This window comes from Hyperolius riggenbachi, chromosome 6 (genome assembly GCF_040937935.1).
Source record: "Hyperolius riggenbachi isolate aHypRig1 chromosome 6, aHypRig1.pri, whole genome shotgun sequence".
In the NCBI taxonomy this organism is placed as follows: domain Eukaryota; kingdom Metazoa; phylum Chordata; class Amphibia; order Anura; family Hyperoliidae; genus Hyperolius; species Hyperolius riggenbachi.
In genome coordinates this window covers 58,884,055-58,897,096 of record NC_090651.1, presented here as the reverse complement: position 1 = coordinate 58,897,096, position 13,042 = coordinate 58,884,055, and the positions used below count along the sequence as shown (strand labels likewise).

The 13,042-nt window shown below is 51.0% G+C and overlaps 1 long non-coding RNA gene across 1 annotated transcript in view; it reads right to left on the bottom strand.

The window, feature by feature from the left end:
- LOC137520870 (uncharacterized) overlaps positions 1-12,624 on the bottom strand; it is a 203,425-nt gene extending 190,801 nt beyond the window's left edge. Inside the window, exon 1 of the long non-coding RNA XR_011021955.1 lies at positions 11,912-12,624. This is a non-coding gene — a long non-coding RNA (uncharacterized lncRNA). The remainder of the gene's footprint in view (positions 1-11,911) is intronic.
- Positions 12,625-13,042: the final 418 nt, after the last annotated feature.

Sequence of the window (13,042 nt, the reverse complement as noted above, 5' to 3'; positions counted from 1 at the left end):
CAACAGCTGGAGGGCCAAGTTTGCCCATGCCTCCTCTATCCCCTTTTCTGAATTTGAACCCCAGTGACCCAATGATCAACTGTACCAGGTTTGAGGCTTGTGCCATTAACAGTGCAAGAATGGCAGCAATTTTAATATTCCCTTTGAAAATCAACAGGTGAATTTTGATTGTTTTTTTTAGGCTCCACCCACTTTTCTGTATAATAATCTGTGCCATTAACAGTGCAAGAATGGCAGCAATGTAAATATTCCCCTTGAAAATCAAAAGATGAATTTTGATTGGCTGCTGTACACTCCACCCACTTTCCTAAATATTAATCCTAGTCACCCAGTGGCCAACTGTGTCAAGTTTGAGAACCCTGCCAATAACAGAATGGCTGAAATCAATCTAACAAATCTGATTGGCTGTTTGTGGCTCCACCGCCTTTAGTGAATTTGGTCCCCAGTCACCCAATTACTGACTGTATCAGGTTTGAGGCCTCTGCCATTAACAGTGTAAGAATGGTAGCAATGTAAATATTCCCCATGAAAATCAATAGCTGAATTTTGATTGGCTGTTGTAGGCTCCACCCACATTTCTGAATAATAATCCCAGGCACCCAGTGGCCAATTGTATCAAGTTTGGGAACCCTGCCATGTAAAAAATTAAGTTTCTGGCACCGCCCACTTTTTGTAACCTTGACATATAGTCACTCAATTACCAAGTTTATCAGCTTTGGGATCCTTGGTATCAATACTTTGTATATCTGATTGGCTGTTTGTGGCTCCGCCCCTTTCTGAATTTGAACCCCAGTCACCCAGTGCCCAGCTGTACCAGGTTTGAGGCATCTGCTATTAACAGTATAAGAATGGTTGCAGTTTAAATATTCCCTTTGACAATCAAAAGTTGAATTTTGATTGGCTGTTGTAGGCTCTACCCACTTCCCAAAATCTTAATCACATTCACTCAATGACCAACTGTGCAAAGTTTGACAACCCTGCCATTAACAGTGTAAGAATGGCTGCAGTTTATATTTTCCCAGTAAAATGTGTTTTTGGCTCCACCCACTTTGTGTAACCTTGTCACACAGTCACTCAATGACCAATTTTGTGAGCTTTCAGGTTCCTGGCATCAAAATTGTGTGAATGGAAGCAGTTTATCCAGCAAAGAAATCTGATTGGCTGTTTGTGGCCCCGCCCCTTTAGTGAATTTGGACCCCAGTCACCTAATGACTGACTGCAGCAAGTCTGAAGCCTCTGCCATAAACAGTGTAAGAATGGCAGCAGTTTAAATATTCCCCTTTAAACGCAATAGGTGAATTTTGATTGGCTGTTGTAGGCTCCACCCACTTTCCAAAATCTTAATCTTATTCACCCAGTGGCGAAGTGTGGCAAGTTTGAGAACCCTGCGATTAACAGTGTAAGAATGGCTGCATTTTTTCCCATTTAAAAGGAATGGCTGAATTTTGATTGGCTGTTTTATGCTCCACCCGCTTTTCCTGGATTTGTAACCTCGGTCACCAAGTGACCAACTGTGCCAAGTGTGGGGACTCTGGCTTGATTACTGTGAGAATGGCAGCCTTTTACATTTTTTCCATTGACTTGAATGGGTGGAATCTGATTTGCTGTTTGTAGCTCCGCCCAGGTGGGCAGGGGGGCCGCGAGACCCCCAGAACCTATCATCCCAGGTAGTAAGGAACCTGTATACCAAGTTTCGTTCAAATCGGTCAAGGGGTTTTCGAGTGATCGCGGCACATACACACACACACACATACACACACACACACACACACACATACATCCGATTTTATATATATAGATTTTATCTATAAGGTTCTAATATACAACACAGCACTGTCAAAAATCGATCAATCGCAAACAAAAATATGGGGTGCAATTGAAAAGGCTGCATAAATAACATGCAATAAACAAAACGGATCCAGCCAAACTGAGCAGCGCTATGATCTGGAGAGAGCATGGTGTGTGAAGTCAGCTCTATGTCTCATCTCTATTATGCCCTCTAGCAGCATCTTGAGACTCATTGTGAGAGTCTCAAGACGCCGCTAGAGGGTGTCATAGGGATCAGACAGAGCTGACGTCACACACCACGCTCTCTCCGGATCATCATAGCGCTGCACATTAGATAGCTCCCGGTTTGCTATGCAAAATCCGCCCGCTCTTCCTCCGCTCATCGCTGCAACACCGTGCAGTGCTACAGTTGCTCTGACTCCAGGTGGCCTTTAAAGCCCGCCCGCTCTGTCTACTCTCTTACCAGCCGCTCATCACTGCAGTAGTGAGCGGCGCTGCACATGCCACAGTAATCCAGGATTGTCATGCCGACAAAACCTGCCCGCTCTGTACCCACTCAACCTGGCTGCACTAGATGACATTTACTCCACTCTGTTGGCTGCACACTGCACTCGGGGCCCTGCATTAGAGTTGGGCCGAACCTCCGATTTTCGGTTCGCGAACCGGGTTCGCGAACTTTCGCGAAAGGTTCGGTTCGCGTTAAAGTTCGCGAACCGCAATAGACTTCAATGGGGATGCGAACTTTGAAAAAAAAAATTAACTATGCTGGCCACAAAAGTGATGGAAAAGATGTTTCAAGGGGTCTAACACCTGGAGGGGGGGATGGCGGAGTGGGATACATGCCAAAAGTCCCCGGGAAAAATCTGGATTTGACGCAAAGCAGCGTTTTAAGGGCAGAAATCACATTGAATGTTAAATGACAGGCCTAAAGTGCTTTCAAACATCTTGCATGTGTATACATCAATCAGGTAGTGTAATTAAGGTACTGCTTCACACTGACGCACCAAACTCATCGTGTAACGCACCGCAAACAGCTGTTTGTGTAGTGACGGCCGTGCTGGACTGGTGCGCACCATGGCGAGAGTGCAGGTTTTGGTGGCTTTACAGCCCATATGGTCAGTCACCTGGCTGATGTAGCTGAATGACAGAACAGTGACTGTCCAGCTGATCAAATTTGGTCTGACCACAATGAGGCAACGACCTTATTATCGTGGGTGTGCCCCCCGAGACACTCATCTAGGCGCCGGTCATTGCTCCATTGTGATACGCAAGCCCCTTCACCACGGCAAGGTAATGATCACGAAGGGGAATGGGCGCATGTTCATGCCTTTTCTTTTGTTGTTGCAGCTGCCCGCAGTGCAGCCAGAAAAATTAGGCAGTCATGTACACGCACCCGAAAAATTATTACAGCGGCCGCTGCTAGCAGCGGCCTAAAAAATTCAGCAATCCGCCTGGAGTCCCGGACCCTGTTGGTGGTGGCGGAGAAGGTAGTGAAGCGGCCTGCAGGCAGACATGCTGTGTGGAGGGACTGGGAGCGACTTAGTCTTCTTGGGGCAGGCCAGGCAGCCAGTCACACGGCGTGCAGGCAGAGATGCTGTATGTGCGGGGACTGACTTAGTCTTGGGGCGGGCAGCAGCCCTCCGGGATCCATGCCTCATTCATTTTTATAAAGGTGAGGTACTTAACACTTTTGTGACTTAGGCGACTTCTCTTCTCTGTGACAATGCCTCCAGCTGCGCTGAAGGTCCTTTCTGAGAGGACGCTTGCGGCAGGGCAGGAGAGAAGTTGGATGGCAAATTGGGACAGCTCTGGCCACAGGTCAAGCCTGCGCACCCAGTAGTTCAAGGGTTCCTCATCGCTGTTCACAGCAGTGTCTACATCCACACTTAAGGCCAGGTAGTCGGCTACCTGCCGTTCCAGGCGTTGGTGGAGGGTGGATCCGGAAGGGCTACGGCGAGGCGTTGGACTAAAGAACGTCCGCATGTCCGACATCACCATGAGATCGCTGGAGCGTCCTGTCTTTGACTGCGTGGACACGGGAGGAGGATTAGTGGCAGTGGTACCTTGCTGGCGTTGTGCCGTCACATCACCCTTAAAGGCATTGTAAAGCATAGTTGACAGCTGGTTCTGCATGTGCTGCATCCTTTCCACCTTCCGGTGAGTTGGTAACAGGTCCGCCACTTTGTGCCTGTACCGAGGGTCTAGTAGTGTGGCCACCCAGTACAGCTCATTCCCCTTGAGGTTTTTTATACGGGGGTCCCTCAACAGGCAGGACAGCATAAAAGACGACATCTGCACAAAGTCGGATCCAGTACCCTCCATCTCCTCTTGCTCTTCCTCAGTGACGTCAGGTAAGTCAACCTCCTCCCCCCAGCCGTGAACAATACCACGGGAAGGTTGCGCAGCACAAGCCCCCTGCGACGCCTGCTGCGGTTGTTCTCCTGCCGCTGTCCCCTCCTCCTCCTCCTCCTCCCCCAAAGAAACACCTTGCTCATCATCCTCTGAGTCTGACTCATCTTCTGCACATGACCTCTCTTCTTCCTCCTCCTCCCCCCTCTGTGCTGCCGCAGGTGTTGAGGAAACAGCTGGGTCTGATGAAAATTGGTCCCATGCCTGTTCCTGCCGTAACGGTTCCTGGTCACGCTCATTCGCAGCTTCATCCGCCACTCTACGCACAGCACGCTCCAAGAAGTACGCGTAGGGAATTAAGTCGCTGATGGTGCCCTCACTGCGGCTCACCAGGTTGGTCACCTCCTCAAACGGCCGCATGAGCCTGCATGCATTTTTCATCATTGTCCAGTTGTCGGGCCAGAACATCCCCATCTTCCCAGACTGTTTCGTTCTACTCCAGTTGTAGAGGTACTGGGTGACGGCTTTCTTCTGTTCTAGCAGGCGGGAGAACATGAGGAGGGTCGAGTTCCAGCGAGTGGGGCTATCGCAAATGAGGCGTCTCACCGGCATGTTGTTTTTACGCTGAATTTCTGCAAATCGTGCCATGGCTGTGTAAGAGCGCCTCAAATGCCCACAGAACTTCCTGGCCTGCTTCAGGACATCCGCTAAGCCAGGGTACTTTGCCACAAATCTTTGAACCACCAGATTCATGACATGTGCCATGCAGGGTATGTGTGTCAGCTTCCCCATATGCAAAGCGGCAAGCAGATTGCTGCCGTTGCCGCACACCACGTTGCCTATCTCCAGGTGGTGCGGGGTCAGCCACTCATCCACCTGTTTCTTAAGAGCAGCCAGGAGAGCTGCTCCAGTGTGACTCTCCGCTTTGAGACAAGCCATGTCTAAGATGGCGTGACACCGTCGTACCTGGCATGCAGCATAGGCCCTGCGGAGCTGGGGCTGTGTAGCTGGAGAGGAGAACTGCCACTCAGCCAAGGAGGAGGAGGAGGACAGCGAAGAGCATGTAGCAGGAGGAGAGGAGGTGGCAGGAGGCCTGCCTGCAAGCCGTGGAGGTGTCACAATTTGGTCCGCCGCTTTCTGCTTGCCATCGTTCACCACCAGGTTCACCCAATGGGCTGTGTAGGTAATGTAGCGGCCCTGCCCGTGCTTGGCAGACCAGGCATCCGTGGTCAGGTGTACCCTTGACCCAACGCTCTTCGCAAGAGATGACACCACTTGCCTCTCAACTTCACGGTGCAGTTGGGGTATGGCCTTTCTGGAAAAATAAGTGCGGCCTGGCATCTTCCACTGCGGTGTTCCGATGGCCACAAATTTACGGAAGGCCTCAGAGTCCACCAGCCGGTATGGTAACAGCTGGCGAGCTAACAGTTCCGCCACGCCAGCTGTCAGACGCCGGGCAAGGGGGTGACTGGCCAAAAGTGGCTTCTTCCGCTCAAACATTTCCTTCACGGACACCTGACTGCTGCTGTGGGCAGAGGAGCAGGAACCGCTCAAGGGCAGAGGCGGAGTGGAGGAGGGTGCCTGTGAAGGTGCAAGGGAGAGAGCGGCATAAGCAGATGATGCACCTGAAGGAGGAAGAGGAGAAGGAGGGTGACTTTGCTTTTGTGTGCTGCTGCTGCTTTTGCTCAGGTGGCCATCCCATTGCTGTTTGTGCCTTTTCTGCAGGTGCCTTCGTAAGGCACTTGTCCCTACGTGAGTGTTGGCCTTTCCACGGCTCAATTTTTGTTGGCAGAGCGAACAGATGGCTTTGGTCCGATCTGAGGCACACACATTAAAAAATTTCCACACCGCTGAGCCACCCTGGGATGTGGGCACCTCAGCAGCTGATGCTGAAGGGCAAGTTGGCTGGCTGTACATAGGTGGCGAATCTGGCGATACATGGTGCCGGACTCTGCCACCAGCTGTTTCTGACGAAGAGCTGCCCCAGCTTCTTTCAGCAACTTCTATCCTCCTACTACTCTCTGACTCCCCCTCTGAACTGTCCCCCTCTTCATCTCCTCTATTGGGAACATACAGAGGATCCCTATCATCGTCATCATCGTAATCATCCTGCCCAGCTTCGCTTGCCTCAGAAAAATCCAAATGTGTAGGTCCTTCATCCTCCTTACACGTTACATCCATAGTGTTGTCGCGTAACGCAGACATATGAGCTGGTGAAAATTCATCTGGCTGTAACAATGGCTGTGCATCAGTGATTTCACCACCACTAAATAATTCTTGCGAAGTGTCAAATGCAGCGGAAGTGGTGCTAGTAGTAGCGCTGGTGGCTGAGCAAGATGAGGTGTTCTGTGTCGCTAAATACTCAACCACGTCCTGACAATCTTGGGAGGTGATGGGACGTGCCTTCTTCCGAGCACTGTACTGTGGGCCAGGTCCACACGAAATTACATTTACACGACCTCGCGCAGACCTGCCGGGTGGCCTTCCTCTGCCTCTGCCACTACCTCTTCCTCTTCCTCTACCTGTTTTGTCCATATCGGGTATGCACGGAGTGGTATATCACACTGCGTGCACTCACGTAGGTAGGTGGGTTCACTTAACTGCACAGGTATGCGCACTGATGCGGTGGGTTCACTGAACAGTACAGGTATACAGTGGCGGGTTCACTGAACACAACAGGTATGCAGTGGCGTGTTCACTAAACAGGTATACAGTGGCAGGTCCACTGAACAGAACAGGTATACAGTGGCAGGTCCACTGAACAGAACAGGTATACAGTGGCGGGTCCACTGAACAGAACAGGTATACAGTGGCGGGTTCACAGAACAGGTATGCAGTGGCAGGTTCACTGAACACAACAGGTATGCAGTGGCGTGTTCACTAAACAGGTATACAGTGGCAGGTCCACTGAACAGAACAGGTATACAGTGGCGGGTTCACAGAACAGGTATACAGTGGCGGGTCCACTGAACAGAACAGGTATACAGTGGCGGGTTCACAGAACAGGTATGCAGTGGCAGGTTCACTGAACACAACAGGTATGCAGTGGCGTGTTCACTAAACAGGTATACAGTGGCAGGTCCACTGAACAGAACAGGTATACAGTGGCGGGTTCACAGAACAGGTATACAGTGGCGGGTCCACTGAACAGAACAGGTATACAGTGGCGGGTTCACAGAACAGGTATACAGTGGCGGGTCCACTGAACAGAACAGGTATACAGTGGCGGGTTCACAGAACAGGTATACAGTGGCGGGTCCACTGAACAGAACAGGTATACAGTGGCGGGTTCACAGAACAGGTATACAGTGGCAGGATCACTGAACAGGTATGCAGTGGCAGGATCACAGTACAGGTATGCAGTGGGCTGAGGGCTCACTGAACAGAACAGGTATGCTGTGGCAGGATCACTGAACAGCTATGGAGTGGCAGGATCACAGTACAGGTATGCAGTGGGCTGAGGGCTCACTGAACAGAACAGGTATGCTGTGGCAGGATCACTGAACAGGTATGCAGTGGCAGGATCACAGTACAGGTATGCAGTGGGCTGAGGGCTCACTGAACAGAACAGGTATGCTGTGGCAGGATCACTGAACAGGTATGCAGTGGCAGGATCACAGTACAGGTATGCAGTGGGCTGGGGGCTCACTGAACAGAACAGGTATGCTGTGGCAGGATCACTGAACAGCTATGCAGTGGCAGGATCACAGTACAGGTATGCAGTGGGCTGAGGGCTCACTGAACAGAACAGGTATGCTGTGGCAGGATCACTGAACAGGTATGCAGTGGCAGGATCACAGTACAGGTATGCAGTGGGCTGAGGGCTCACTGAACAGAACAGGTATGCTGTGGCAGGATCACTGAACAGCTATGCAGTGGCAGGATCACAGTACAGGTATGCAGTGGCAGTATCACAGTACAGGTATGCAGTGGGCTGAGGGCTCACTGAACAGAACAGGTATGCTGTGGCAGGATCACTGAACAGGTATGCAGTGGCAGGATCACAGTACAGGTATGCAGTGGGCTGGGGGCTCACTGAACAGAACAGGTATGCTGTGGCAGGATCACTGAACAGCTATGCAGTGGCAGGATCACAGTACAGGTATGCAGTGGGCTGAGGGCTCACTGAACAGAACAGGTATGCTGTGGCAGGATCACTGAACAGCTATGCAGTGGCAGGATCACAGTACAGGTATGCAGTGGGCTGAGGGCTCACTGAACAGAACAGGTATGCTGTGGCAGGATCACTGAACAGCTATGCAGTGGCAGGATCACAGTACAGGTATGCAGTGGGCTGAGGGCTCACTGAACAGAACAGGTATGCTGTGGCAGGATCACTGAACAGGTATGCAGTGGCAGTATCACAGTACAGGTATGCAGTGGGCTGAGGGCTCACTGAACAGAACAGGTATGCTGTGGCAGGATCACTGAACAGGTATGCAGTGGCAGGATCACAGTACAGGTATGCAGTGGGCTGAGGGCTCACTGAACAGAACAGGTATGCTGTGGCAGGATCACTGAACAGCTATGCAGTGGCAGGATCACAGTACAGGTATGCAGTGGGCTGAGGGCTCACTGAACAGAACAGGTATGCTGTGGCAGGATCACTGAACAGGTATGCAGTGGCAGGATCACAGTACAGGTATGCAGTGGGCTGAGGGCTCACTGAACAGAACAGGTATGCTGTGGCAGGATCACTGAACAGGTATGCAGTGGCAGGATCACAGTACAGGTATGCAGTGGGCTGGGGGCTCACTGAACAGAACAGGTATGCTGTGGCAGGATCACTGAACAGGTATGCAGTGGCAGGATCACAGTACAGGTATGCAGTGGGCTGAGGGCTCACTGAACAGAACAGGTATGCTGTGGCAGGATCACTGAACAGGTATGCAGTGGCAGGATCACAGTACAGGTATGCAGTGGGCTGAGGGCTCACTGAACAGAACAGGTATGCTGTGGCAGGATCACTGAACAGGTATGCAGTGGCAGGATCACAGTACAGGTATGCAGTGGGCTGAGGGCTCACTGAACAGAACAGGTATGCTGTGGCAGGATCACTGAACAGGTATGCAGTGGCAGGATCACAGTACAGGTATGCAGTGGGCTGGGGGCTCACTGAACAGAACAGGTATGCTGTGGCAGGATCACTGAACAGGTATGCAGTGGCAGGATCACAGTACAGGTATGCAGTGGGCTGAGGGCTCACTGAACAGAACAGGTATGCTGTGGCAGGATCACTGAACAGGTATGCAGTGGCAGGATCACAGTACAGGTATGCAGTGGGCTGAGGGCTCACTGAACAGAACAGGTATGCTGTGGCAGGATCACTGAACAGCTATGCAGTGGCAGGATCACAGTACAGGTATGCAGTGGCAGTATCACAGTACAGGTATGCAGTGGGCTGAGGGCTCACTGAACAGAACAGGTATGCTGTGGCAGGATCACTGAACAGGTATGCAGTGGCAGGATCACAGTACAGGTATGCAGTGGGCTGGGGGCTCACTGAACAGAACAGGTATGCTGTGGCAGGATCACTGAACAGCTATGCAGTGGCAGTATCACAGTACAGGTATGCAGTGGGCTGAGGGCTCACTGAACAGAACAGGTATGCTGTGGCAGGATCACTGAACAGGTATGCAGTGGCAGGATCACAGTACAGGTATGCAGTGGGCTGAGGGCTCACTGAACAGAACAGGTATGCTGTGGCAGGATCACTGAACAGCTATGCAGTGGCAGGATCACAGTACAGGTATGCAGTGGGCTGAGGGCTCACTGAACAGAACAGGTATGCTGTGGCAGGATCACTGAACAGCTATGCAGTGGCAGGATCACAGTACAGGTATGCAGTGGGCTGAGGGCTCACTGAACAGAACAGGTATGCAGCCAGGAAGAAGTTAAGCCTAACTAATCTTTCCCTGAGAGACAGTCTGCAGCAGCTCGCCCTACTCTGACTAATGCAGGCACACGAGTGGCCGTAATGGCCGCCGCTGCCTGCCTTATATAAGGGGGGGTGGGGCTCCAGGGGCTAGTGTAGCCTAATTGGCTACACTGGGCCTGCTGACTGTGATGTAGAGGGTCAAAGTTGACCCTCAGGTGCATTATGGGGCGAACCGAACTTCTTCCGCAAAAGGTTCGCGTGCGGTACCCGCACGCGAACCACCTAAGTTCGCGCGAACCCCGTTCGCCGGCGAACCGTTCGGCCCAACTCTACCCTGCATAAGGTGAGTGTCCACACCTGAAAAGTTTGACAGTGTGAGAGGCATGGAGGCTAAAGAGGGCTCTTGGACTACTGAAAAAGAAAAAAAAATATGCTGGCAGTTGAGGGACATTACTGGGCTGATGACAGGCACAACTTGTTAGGCAGGGTAAATCTCCACTACAATCTTGAAGTCACTGTATGCAGGACTTGCACATGTGCTAATTGTAATATTAACACATGTTAATGTGAGCACATGTACAAGTCCTTGCTACAGCTGACTTCCAGATTATACTGGAGATTTACTGTACTTACAATGAGCTCTGTCTGCCATCAGTCTAGTATCGAATTGTATATTGTGAACATTTACTGGAGTTTTAAGCCACTGCATTTCCTACCCTCGGCTTATATGCGAGTCAATAATTCTTCCCTGATTTCTGATGTTAAAGTTGGGAGGTCGGTTTATATGCGGGTCAGCTTATATGCAAGTATATACGGTAGCATTTTTGTGCGGTTAGAGTAGGACTCACCGTATTGGGGACACTTTAATGCAGTCTGTGAGCTTAAAGGATACCCGACTTACATGGGCGGCGCCCGGGGGGTGCATGGGGGTGCGCAAGCACCCCCTATAATTGTCCAAGCACCCCCAAAGCACCCCCTGGCGTGAACTGACTTCAGGAGTCTAAGAGACGCCGAGTCAGTTCACAGCAGCAGTCCGAAGCAGCAAAGCAGGGCTACGGTAAGATGGCCGCCCGAAACCCTGCTCTGCAGACTTGGAGTCTGCAGTGCAGGGCTTCGGGCGGCCATTTTCCCGTAGCCCTGCTCACCGGGTAATGCAGGCTGCAGTGACAAAAACAGGTAGGAAGGAAAGAAAACGGTGAATGGTACACACCAATAAAGCAATTTACACAAAAATGTTTTGTAAAAGTAATATAAATCTTTATTATATCAAAAAACATTATCTCTTAAAACGTCTAGCCTTGTACCCCAACCTCCACCCTTATAGACCCCGGTAGCTCATACAATAGACTCAACACTCATCCCCATACACACTGCAATGCAAATGGAGCTCCAAATGCAACGACACGTTGTTATATCTCTCTAGGTTGCAACCTCATTGATCACATATACAGATCTGGAACGCCAATAGGTAGCAAGATGGTGATTGTGGCCGGCAAACAGAGTAATGTATTGTATATGCAGTCTCTTATGCGGTCTCTCAATTAGGATTCCAAACAACAACAGACAGTCTGTTTATCACAGTACAGGACACAGCTGTAAGCGATGCGTAACTAAGCAGGAATCAATGTAGCATCAGAAGCATTGGTAGCAGTAACATGCAGGAATCAATGTAGCATCAGAAGTATTAGTAGCAGTGGCATACAGCCAAAGTCAGCAGCATGGATTAATAAGCAATAACTCCGCATGTAAGCTTTTCGTCATGATAAGCATAGCATATTAGGGCATCAAAGCAGTGTTCATCAGTGAGAGCCCAGATGAGCAAAACAGTTCAGAAAGACGAGTTTGTACACCTGTAATTCCAGTGTTTGCTGGCAGAAAATGGAATAGGCCGCTCACCATGTTTGTTGTAAATGTCCCTTTGCAAGCTGCCAAATGGACCAAGTGCTTCCTTCTATGCCTGAGAGCAGAGACATGCTCGAAAGGTGCCGGGTCCAGTGAGGTAGGGTGGTCGGGAGGCCAGGTAGACAGACGATGATGCCTTTCATAGCCCCGACATGTTTCACGAGCTACTGCTCGTTTCCTCAGGAGGCGTGGCTCACCGTGATCAGCTGTCAGCTGTTTTTAACAGCTGACCTGCCCTATCAGAAATAACCTGCTGCGGACTCCGCCCCTCCATACATCGCCAGCCTAACGCCGGCCAATGCGAGCCCCCCCACCATGCACCACTTCCGCCCACAGCACTACGGCGGACGGAGGGAGCACCAGGAAGCGCGCATGGCCAAACGTTCCACGCCGGACAAGGCGAGCCGCCCATCGCACGCCACATATCCGCCCACAAACCGCGGCCAGCGGGAGGGAGGGCGACAGGAGCCTCGCGTTATCGGCGTCAGAGGCAACCACGCCCCCAGATCTCCACGGCAACCAAATGCCCAAATGGAGTCAGACAGGGCGGATGCCTCAACGGGCGAGCGACAGGAGGTAACAGAGCCACAGCCTCAATTTAAACACATATAGCAGCACACATGCATACATACAAAAAACGGTTCAACAACTTACTATAGTCTTATTTTATAGATTCTGCAATTATAACCCCAAGTAAAAACAAACTTGTTAACAGAGAAAAGCTATCAAAACAGTGGCTCATCAAAAATCGGCACAAATGCCAAACATTCCCAATATTAGTGTGGGATGTTTGGAGGTGAAGCCGTGCAATCAGACACAGCGGGAGGTCAGCATAGCCAGAGACAAGGAGAAGTGAACCCCGCACACAGTGAGAGCAGGCAGGTGTCCACCTGCCCGATCACAAGGTTACCTACAATCCATCTATAGTGGAAGAAAGGGGGCAAAGCCCTCCATTTCATTCAACCCTGGTGGGGAGGTAGCCTTTAGGTTAAATATCCATCGGCATTCCCTTTGGCAAAGCAGTCTATCAAGATTGCCTCCTCTTATTGAACCGTGAATGCGGTCAATGCCCACAAATTTAAGTCCCCTAGGGTCGCCACTGTGGCACTGTCTGAAGTGCACCCC